The sequence below is a fragment of the Cyclopterus lumpus genome, chromosome 13 (genome assembly GCF_009769545.1).
Source record: "Cyclopterus lumpus isolate fCycLum1 chromosome 13, fCycLum1.pri, whole genome shotgun sequence".
In the NCBI taxonomy this organism is placed as follows: domain Eukaryota; kingdom Metazoa; phylum Chordata; class Actinopteri; order Perciformes; family Cyclopteridae; genus Cyclopterus; species Cyclopterus lumpus.
This window is the reverse complement of record NC_046978.1, coordinates 21,793,606-21,805,304: the sequence shown is the minus strand read 5'-3', so window position 1 is coordinate 21,805,304 and position 11,699 is coordinate 21,793,606.

Genomic DNA, 11,699 nt, shown 5'->3' with positions numbered 1-11,699 from the left:
AAACCAGTGAGCTGGTGGTGGACTTCCAGGGATTGGACATTGAGTGGTCTAAAATAATAATAATAATGTACACTTTTATTGATCCCCATGGGTAAATTCTTCTCTGCAATGACCATCCTTAGTTATTAAGGAGCAGTGGGCTGCAGTGAAGCCCGAGGAGCAACTGGGGGTTCAGTGCCTTGCTCAAGGACACTTCAACATGAACTATGGGGATCGAACCGGCTACCTTGTGGTTACGGGACGACCGCTCCCCCCATGAGCTACAGTTAAAAATGTCTGCTTTCTGTGTGTAACCCGCTTAGTGTCAGCAGGATATTCAAATTATTATTGGGTCAAGGTCTCGATTCGTTGGGAGAGGTTAAAAGTTAAGAATCGACTGACTGGTTTGATTTCTAAGGTTATATTGAACCGTATTAAAATAGAAAAAACATACATTCAAGTGACATCTTTCACAACATTGACTGCTCTTATTCTAAATAATACAGGTCCATTGAAATGGTGAACATATCCTTGAATTGTCTCAGTGTTCATTCAGTTCTTTTAAGATCTAGTTCCTTCGAAGTTCAAGTTCTTTCCTCGTTTCCTTTCACAGTCCGTTCCAATACTCAGTTTCAGTTCCAAAATCAAAAGAATAAGTCAGTCATGAGCTCTATTGCTTCCTAAATTAATCCTACCACACTGGTGCACTCAGGTGATGAGAAATGAAGAAGCGGTTGTCTTCTCCTCAGCAACAGAGAATATCTTCTATCCAACTCCTCGGTGTCAGGAGATGATCGGGTTTCAGGGGTGTTCAACATCCGACATCCAGAATCACTCAAAAAACACACAATGCGTCTGTAACAGTTTTACTCGTGTCGGCTGAACTAATTAGTGAAAACAATAAGTGCCCGCTCACTCGCATAGTTTCTCCTCCGTAACATCAATTCTTCTCCCTGCTTGGAGGGTGGGACTTATTTTCCTTTCTCCAAGCGGGAGTCTGCATTTTCCGAAAGAGAACACCTCTCTGCTGTGATTGACACTTTAACACCCAGAAATATATTTACATTAGAATGACTTTAAAACTTAAATTAACAGTCTGGTTAATTCTTAAGTTAAAAATATTACGGACTCAAATTCTCTACCTGGTTACATGTGCATAATAGCTCTGGGTTTGGATGAGCTGGCTAGTGCGTTTCATGGTGACTCCAATGTGGCCCCCTGGGGAAGTGGAGGCAGGATTCCTAACGGTACACTCGGGCTACATTTCCATTTTAAAACCATATCTTTGTCCTTCCCTGATTCACCCCGATTGTTTCAACGAGAACAGATTACAGGCGTTACTAACTTAGTTGTCTTTACTAGCAGCTGTTACATTCTGCTTATAATTCTACGACTGTCGTCAAACCTACGGAGTAGATGTCTGAAGTCAGAGTATGAGGCTTTGAGGACTACGATGGACACTAAATGGAGGACTTTCCTTCTCTTATCAATGCTTATTTTGTTCTTCACAACTAGTGTGACGTTCACAAAGAAACTAATTAAAGGTATTAAAGTTCTCCAGTACGACAGAGACTTCAGCCTCCAGCAGAGCTGCGAGAGAGAAAAGACACCAAGGAAACAGGAAACGAGTGAGATGAGACAACAAGGAAACAGGAAACGAGAGAGAAGAGACACCAAGGAAACAGGAAACGAGTGAGATGAGACAACAAGGAAACAGGAAACGAGTGAGAAGAGACACCAAGGAAACAGGAAACGAGTGAGATGAGACAACAAGGAAACAGGAAACGAGAGAGAAGAGACACCAAGGAAACAGGAAACGAGTGAGATGAGACAACAAGGAAACAGGAAACGAGTGAGATGAGACAACAAGGAAACAGGAAACGAGTGAGAAGAGACCCGTCTTCCAATCAGAGGATCGGCGGTTCGAGCCCCGCTCACGGCCTGCTGATCCTGATCCTGATCCTGTTGCTGTCACACCTGTGTGGCAACATGCAAATGTGTATTAAATGGTTTTATTATTAGTGCTACTGCTGCTGTTATGACTTTAAATGGTTTTATTATTAGTGCTACTGCTGCTGTTATGACTTTAAATGGTTTTATTATTAGTGCTACTGCTGCTGTTATGACTTTAAATGGTTTTATTATTAGTGCTACTGCTGCTGTTATTAGTTTAAATGGTGTTATTATTAGTGCTACTGCTGCTGTTATTAGTTTAAATGGTTTTATTATTAGTGCTACTGCTGCTGTTATTAGTTTAAATGGTTTTATTATTAGTGCTACTGCTGCTGTTATTAGTTTAAATGGTGTTATTATTAGTGCTACTGCTGCTGTTATTAGTTTAAATGGTTTTATTATTAGTGCTACTGCTGCTGTTATTAGTTTAAATGGTTTTATTATTAGTGCTACTGCTGCTGTTATTAGTTTAAATGGTGTTATTATTAGTGCTACTGCTGCTGTTATTAGTTTAAATGGTTTTATTATTAGTGCTACTGCTGCTGTTATTACTTTAAATGGTTTTATTATTAGTGCTACTGCTGCTGTTATTAGTTTAAATGGTTTTATTATTAGTGCTACTGCTGCTGTTATTAGTTTAAATGGTTTTATTATTAGTGCTACTGCTGCTGTTATTAGTTTAAATGGTGTTATTATTAGTGCTACTGCTGCTGTTATTAGTTTAAATGGTGTTATTATTAGTGCTACTGCTGCTGTTATTAGTTTAAATGGTTTTATTATTAGTGCTACTGCTGCTGTTATTAGTTTAAATGGTGTTATTATTAGTGCTACTGCTGCTGTTATTAGTTTAAATGGTGTTATTATTAGTGCTACTGCTGCTGTTATTAGTTTAAATGGTTTTATTATTAGTGCTACTGCTGCTGTTATTAGTTTAAATGGTGTTATTATTAGTGCTACTGCTGCTGTTATTAGTTTAAATGGTGTTATTATTAGTGCTACTGCTGCTGTTGTTTTTCATCCACATATCTGATATTTCCTCATGAGGTGATCCTCATGACCATATATTTTAATATTAAACCATAAGCCATTCTTCAGTTTGAGTGAGGCTCGACTTTGAGGAAGTTTAGTCACCACTGTGGCTTCCTGTGGTCACATGACCACAGGGTCACGTGACCCTGTGGTCATGTGACCCTGTGGATCATCATTCTCTGTTGAGGTTTATTAATGTTTAAACTTCCCAGATGTCTCATGTCGGGTTTGAATCTGCTGAGTCATGATATTCTTTTTAGTCTTTTTCGAGTTTAATGTTTCTTTCTGTGATTTAGGGCAGGAAGAACTTTATAGTGTTTTGAGTCATTTTAAGTTGGATCTGATATTTACATGAATTTATGTTTAAGTATCTGACACATTGAAGAGTTATTGATGTTTCATTGATGACCGGTCCAACATGATCAGTTACAGGTTTCATTGATGACCAGTCCAACATGATCAGTTACAGGTTTCATTGATGACCAGTCCAACATGATCAGTTACAGGTTTCATTGATGACCGGTCCAACATGATCAGTTACAGGTTTCATTGATGACCAGTCCAACATGATCAGTTACAGGTTTCATTGATGACCGGTCCAACATGATCAGTTACAGGTTTCATTGATGACCAGTCCAACATGATCAGTTACAGGTTTCATTGATGACCGGTCCAACATGATCAGTTACAGGTTTCATTGATGACCGGTCCAACATGATCAGTTACAGGTTTCATTGATGACCAGTCCAACATGATCAGTTACAGGTTTCATTGATGACGGGTCCAACATGATCAGTTACAGGTTTCATTGATGACCGGTCCAACATGATCAGTTACAGGTTTCATTGATGACCAGTCCAACATGATCAGTTACAGGTTTCATTGATGACCGGTCCAACATGATCAGTTACAGGTTTCATTGATGACCGGTCCAACATGATCAGTTACAGGTTTCATTGATGACCGGTCCAACATGATCAGTTACAGGTTTCATTGATGACCAGTCCAACATGATCAGTTACAGGTTTCATTGATGACCGGTCCAACATGATCAGTTACAGGTTTCATTGATGACCAGTCCAACATGATCAGTTACAGGTTTCATTGATGACCGGTCCAACATGATCAGTTACAGGTTTCATTGATGACCAGTCCAACATGATCAGTTACAGGTTTCATTGATGACGGGTCCAACGTGGTCCGGGTGAGACTTTATGGCCTGATACCAACAGGCTGACTCACTGCTCCACAGATGAGCTAAAATAAGACGACTGAACTAAGAAAAGACTGAGAAAAAAACTCAAATGTCATAGTATTCTGTGTTTAAGTTATGTGACTAGTATTCTCTCTTTAACTTCTGGGACTAGTATTCTCTCTTTAACTTCTGGAACTAGTATTCTCTCTTTAACTTCTGGGACTAGTATTCTCTCTTTAACTTCTGGGACTAGTATTATGTCTTTAACTTCTGGAACTAGTATTATGTCTTTAACTTCTGGGACTAGTATTCTCTCTTTAACTTCTGGAACTAGTATTATGTCTTTAACTTCTTGGACTAGTATTATGTCTTTAACTTCTGGGACTAGTATTCTCTCTTTAACTTCTGGAACTAGTATTATGTCTTTAACTTCTGGGACTAGTATTCTCTCTTTAACTTCTGGGACTAGTATTATGTCTTTAACTTCTGGGACTAGTATTATGTCTTTAACTTCTGGGACTAGTATTCTCTCTTTAACTTCTGGGACTAGTATTCTCTCTTTAACTTCTGGGACTAGTATTCTCTCTTTAACTTCTGGGACAAGTATTATCTCTTTAACTTCTGGGACTAGTATTCTCTCTTTAACTTCTGGGACAAGTATTATCTCTTTAACTTCTGGGACTAGTATTCTCTCTTTAACTTCTGGGACAAGTATTATCTCTTTAACTTCTGGGACTAGTATTCTCTCTTTAACTTCTGGAACTAGTATTATGTCTTTAACTTCTGGGACTAGTATTCTCTCTTTAACTTCTGGGACTAGTATTATGTCTTTAACTTCTGGGACTAGTATTCTCTCTTTAACTTCTGGGACAAGTATTATGTCTTTAACTTCTGGGACTAGTATTCTGTCTTTAACTTCTGGGACAAGTATTATGTCTTTAACTTCTGGAACTAGTATTCTCTCTTTAACTTCTGGAACTAGTATTCTCTCTTTAACTTCTGGAACTAGTATTCTCTCTTTAACTTCTGGAACTAGTATTATGTCTTTAACTTCTGGGACTAGTATTCTCTCTTTAACTTCTGGGACTAGTATTATGTCTTTAACTTCTGGGACTAGTATTATGTCTTTAACTTCTGGGACAAGTATTATGTCTTTAACTTCTGGGACAAGTATTATGTCTTTAACTTCTGGAACTAGTATTCTCTCTTTAACTTCTGGGACAAGTATTATGTCTTTAACTTCTGGAACTAGTATCCTCTCTTTAACTTCTGGGACAAGTATTATGTCTTTAACTTCTGGGACAAGTATTATGTCTTTAACTTCTGGAACTAGTATTCTCTCTTTAACTTCTGGAACTAGTATTCTCTCTTTAACTTCTGGAACTAGTATTATGTCTTTAACTTCTGGGACAAGTATTATGTCTTTAACTTCTGGGACTAGTATTCTCTCTTTAACTTCTGGAACTAGTATTATGTCTTTAACTTCTGGAACTAGTATTCTCTCTTTAACTTCTGGGACAAGTATTATGTCTTTAACTTCTGGGACATATTATGTCTTTAACTTCTGGGACTAGTATTATGTCTTTAACTTCTGGAACTAGTATTCTCTCTTTAACTTCTGGAACTAGTATTCTCTCTTTAACTTCTGGAACTAGTATTATGTCTTTAACTTCTGGAACTAGTATTATGTCTTTAACTTCTGGGACAAGTATTATGTCTTTAACTTCTGGGACAAGTATTATGTCTTTAACTTCTGGAACTAGTATTCTCTCTTTAACTTCTGGAACTAGTATTCTCTCTTTAACTTCTGGAACTAGTATTATGTCTTTAACTTCTGGAACTAGTATTCTCTCTTTAACTTCTGGGACAAGTATTATGTCTTTAACTTCTGGGACATATTATGTCTTTAACTTCTGGGACTAGTATTATGTCTTTAACTTCTGGAACTAGTATTATGTCTTTAACTTCTGGGACTAGTATTCTCTCTTTAACTTCTGGAACTAGTATTCTCTCTTTAACTTCTGGAACTAGTATTATGTCTTTAACTTCTGGGACTAGTATTCTCTCTTTAACTTCTGGAACTAGTATTATGTCTTTAACTTCTGGGACTAGTATTATGTCTTTAACTTCTGGAACTAGTATTATGTCTTTAACTTCTGGGACTAGTATTATCTCTTTAACTTCTGGGACAAGTATTATGTCTTTAACTTCTGGAACTAGTATCCTCTCTTTAACTTCTGGGACAAGTATTATGTCTTTAACTTCTGGGACAAGTATTATGTCTTTAACTTCTGGAACTAGTATTCTCTCTTTAACTTCTGGAACTAGTATTCTCTCTTTAACTTCTGGAACTAGTATTATGTCTTTAACTTCTGGGACAAGTATTATGTCTTTAACTTCTGGGACTAGTATTCTCTCTTTAACTTCTGGAACTAGTATTATGTCTTTAACTTCTGGAACTAGTATTCTCTCTTTAACTTCTGGGACAAGTATTATGTCTTTAACTTCTGGGACATATTATGTCTTTAACTTCTGGGACTAGTATTATGTCTTTAACTTCTGGAACTAGTATTCTCTCTTTAACTTCTGGAACTAGTATTCTCTCTTTAACTTCTGGAACTAGTATTATGTCTTTAACTTCTGGAACTAGTATTATGTCTTTAACTTCTGGGACAAGTATTATGTCTTTAACTTCTGGGACAAGTATTATGTCTTTAACTTCTGGAACTAGTATTCTCTCTTTAACTTCTGGAACTAGTATTCTCTCTTTAACTTCTGGAACTAGTATTATGTCTTTAACTTCTGGAACTAGTATTCTCTCTTTAACTTCTGGGACAAGTATTATGTCTTTAACTTCTGGGACATATTATGTCTTTAACTTCTGGGACTAGTATTATGTCTTTAACTTCTGGAACTAGTATTATGTCTTTAACTTCTGGGACTAGTATTCTCTCTTTAACTTCTGGAACTAGTATTCTCTCTTTAACTTCTGGAACTAGTATTATGTCTTTAACTTCTGGGACTAGTATTCTCTCTTTAACTTCTGGAACTAGTATTATGTCTTTAACTTCTGGAACTAGTATTATGTCTTTAACTTCTGGAACTAGTATTATGTCTTTAACTTCTGGGACTAGTATTATGTCTTTAACTTCTGGAACTAGTATTATGTCTTTAACTTCTGGAACTAGTATTCTCTCTTTAACTTCTGGAACTAGTATTATGTCTTTAACTTCTGGAACTAGTATTATGTCTTTAACTTCTGGAACTAGTATTCTGTCTTTAACTTCTGGGACTAGTATTATGTCTTTAACTTCTGGGACTAGTATTATGTCTTTAACTTCTGGAACTAGTATTATGTCTTTAACTTCTAGGACAAGTATTATGTCTTTAACTTCTTGGACTAGTATTATGTCTTTAACTTCTGGAACTAGTATTCTGTCTTTAACTTCTGGGACTAGTATTATGTCTTTAACTTCTGGGACTAGTATTATGTCTTTAACTTCTGGAACTAGTATTCTGTCTTTAACTTCTGGGACTAGTATTATGTCTTTAACTTCTTGGACTAGTATTATGTCTTTAACTTCTGGAACTAGTATTCTGTCTTTAACTTCTGGGACTAGTATTATGTCTTTAACTTCTGGGACTAGTATTATGTCTTTAACTTCTGGGACTAGTATTATGTCTTTAACTTCTGGAACTAGTATTATGTCTTTAACTTCTGGGACTAGTATTATGTCTTTAACTTCTGGGACTAGTATTATGTCTTTAACTTCTGGGACTAGTATTCTCTCTTTAACTTCTGGGACTAGTATTATGTCTTTAACTTCTGGGACTAGTATTCTCTCTTTAACTTCTGGGACTAGTATTATGTCTTTAACTTCTTGGACTAGTATTATGTCTTTAACTTCTGGGACTAGTATTATGTCTTTAACTTCTTGGACTAGTATTATGTCTTTAACTTCTGGGACTAGTATTCTCTCTTTAACTTCTGGGACTAGTATTATGTCTTTAACTTCTGGGACTAGTATTATGTCTTTAACTTCTTGGACTAGTATTATGTCTTTAACTTCTGGAACTAGTATTCTGTCTTTAACTTCTTGGACTAGTATTATGTCTTTAACTTCTGGGACTAGTATTCTCTCTTTAACTTCTGGGACTAGTATTATGTCTTTAACTTCTGGGACTAGTATTATGTCTTTAACTTCTGGGACTAGTATTATGTCTTTAACTTCTGGGACTAGTATTCTGTCTTTAACTTCTGGGACTAGTATTATGTCTTTAACTTCTGGGACTAGTATTATGTCTTTAACTTCTGTGACCCAAGTGGGCACAGGTCAAATAATTCAAAGTCTATTTACAGGAGCAGATGTTATGAAATACAGTCAATGCCTGAGATTAAGTACTAACTTCTAATTTCTCTGTCCTTTGTCAGGTCATATTCTTATTTAGATAGATAGATAGATACTTTGTTTGAAGCAGCAGCAAGCATGTTTACAATATATACAATACAATAAAATAGCAGGGCAGGAGATATTACATTTAACAAAGGGTAAAGTGTATTTTAAGTGTATATAAAGTGAAAGCAGTGCAAGGTGTATTGATGTTGTTCAATTTGTGGAGGATCTGGCCATCTGCAGAAGTTTAATGTATGTGTTGCCTTCATTCAAGAAATGGCCCTAAACAAACCCGCTCAGGATTCTTCCTGTTTCAACGTATGGCAGCGGGCGTGTCCTCATGCAACTGTCAGCGGTACAGGAATAAATGTTCAGACTTTGAACTGGATCGTCTATTCCCAGCAGAAGATCATCAGGGTGAGTTTTATCATCACATTACATTATCAGATGAATCATTTAAACATTATTATCAGCAGAGTCTCCTTTAAGACTTTTACTGTTTTCTCTTTAAATTGGTGAATAATATCCAGGTTGAAGTCTCAGTACGATTCACATTCATTAAAAAAAATAGAACTGAAATGATTTGTCAATTATTGGGTTTGTTGATCAGAAACAGAAAATCTATTTATTTTAAAACAATAGTATGAATAAATCAACACTCATACAAATATATCTAATCCACTTAATGTCTAGAAGTCCACAGTGAACCTTTAAGACCTTAAGGTATAAATTACAATCCATTAATTTATTAACATTTATATAGATTTAAATCACAGTTGTCAAACTCATTTTCACCGTAAGCCACATCAACATCATAATTGCCTTCAAAGGCTATAACTGTAACACTGTATAAATATATATGTATATATTTGGATATGTATAATTGTAACTACTCCTGAACATATTGTTAAATGGCTGTCTTTGCATTTGTATGTAAGAATATTTCTCTGTTATTATAACATAAATCCATATAATTTAGGGTTAAGAAACCCACATTACTTAAAGAAGAAACACACGTTATTACATTAACTTTGTTCAAAGCTTTTTTGTCACAGTTGAGAAGAACAAAACTCTGGTCCAACAAATACTTGTGAGCTGCTTAGAACATGTGTGACAGATGTGGTCTGGGGCAGTGGTTCTCCACTGGTCTGGGGCAGTGGTTCTCCACTGGTCTGGGGCAGTGGTTCTCAGCTTGTCTGGGGCAGTGGTTCTCCACTGGTCTGGGGCAGTGGTTCTCCACTTGTCTGGGGCAGTGGTTCTCCACTGGTCTGGGGCAGTGGTTCTCCACTGGTCTGGGGCAGTGGTTCTCCACTTGTCTGGGGCAGTGGTTCTCCACTGGTCTGGGGCAGTGGTTCTCCACTGGTCTGTGGCAGTGGTTCTCCACTGGTCTGGGGCAGTGGTTCTCAACTTGTCTGGGGCAGTGGTTCTCCACTGGTCTGGGGCAGTGGTTCTCCACTGGTCTGTGGCAGTGGTTCTCCACTGGTCTGGGGCAGTGGTTCTCAACTTGTCTGGGGCAGTGGTTCTCCACTGGTCTGGGGCAGTGGTTCTCCACTGGTCTGGGGCAGTGGTTCTCCACTGGTCTGTGGCAGTGGTTCTCCACTGGTCTGGGGCAGTGGTTCTCCACTGGTCTGGGGCAGTGGTTCTCCACTGGTCTGGGGCAGTGGTTCTCCACTGGTCTGGGGCAGTGGTTCTCAACTTGTCTGGGGCAGTGGTTCTCCACTGGTCTGGGGCAGTGGTTCTCCACTGGTCTGGGGCAGTGGTTCTCAACTTGTCTGGCTGTGGGACCCACCATCTCCCCTGAACTTCAGCTTTAAAAAAATACTTTTGTACTTTCATGCAAAAACATGAAATAAAAAAGTCCAACTACTGAGAAGTGAAATTATGTAACTTTAGCTGAGAATACTCACTCACTGAATATATGACAACCAACACTGCACTACATGTCAGTGTCTTGAGGAGCAGCTTTTATCCACCAACTCTAAATAAATTAAACAACAAGTGCAATTAAAAAAGATTCAAGTATACAACATTAATTTTTCTTCTGATTACCTTATTAGTAGGTAAATACTGAAAAACATTAAGCAGCACTCACTTCAACCTTAGTGTACCACTGACACAGAGCTGAGTCTGGAGGAGTTCACAATTGGGGATGTTTTTTACATTTCATTTTTTTCATTTCATGACATTTAGCTGACGCTTTTATCCAAAGCGACTTACAATCATGTTACATTCATACACTGTAGACACAATGCAGGGTTAAGTGTCTTGCTTAACGACACATCGACTAGGGTGGGGATTGAACCGCAAACCCCCTGATTGAAAGACGGGCATGCTAACCACTGACCCACAGTCACTGCAAAGTCAATGCACAGACGCGTATGGATGCGATTAACGTGCATTTCCATGTGGCGTGGAATTAAGTATCTAAGTGGCCGGCATGATAAGAGCTGGTCGAATTCTTTAAATGCAAAGGAAAGGAGCTTCAATGCTTCCTTACATAGCTCCTTTAGCAGAGGAAACACTGGACCTTCCTTTTCGAAAGGAAAGGAGATAATTCCTTTGCGGTGGCAACATATTAAGTGACGCCATTTAAAGTGACGCACCATTCGGCCGTTCACGAGAACAAACAATCATGAAGACAAAAGCAGATCATGTAAATAGCGGTTAGCATAATACTTACAATAATCTGTTAAACCAGTTGGCAAACTACGAACGTTGCTGTGCTGTTGCGACATAAAATGTCGCAACAGCACAGCAATGGCGGGTTGATAAACTTGTTTGATGTTTTGGTCTGAAGATCTGTGAGTGAGTTTATGTTGTATTATTAGAACGATTAACACGATAAAGGGTTAACAGAGTTAAACACTAACATATTAAATTAAAATGTAAAGGACCAACAACAGAACTCTGAGGGACGCCATATTCTGAACTAGCTTCAGCATTGCATTATTTATTAATCTTACTTAGGGTTGCAAAGGGGCGGAAAGTTTCCGGAAAGTTTCCACGGGAATTTTGAAGAGAAAAAATGTGCCTACGTTTTTTTGCAAAAGCATATAACAGGGAACTTAAGTGCAGTTGAGAACAAGACTATGCACGCCGAGCTCAGCTTGACCCTGAATGCAGCTGGTTGGGAACATTGTCTGACAGAA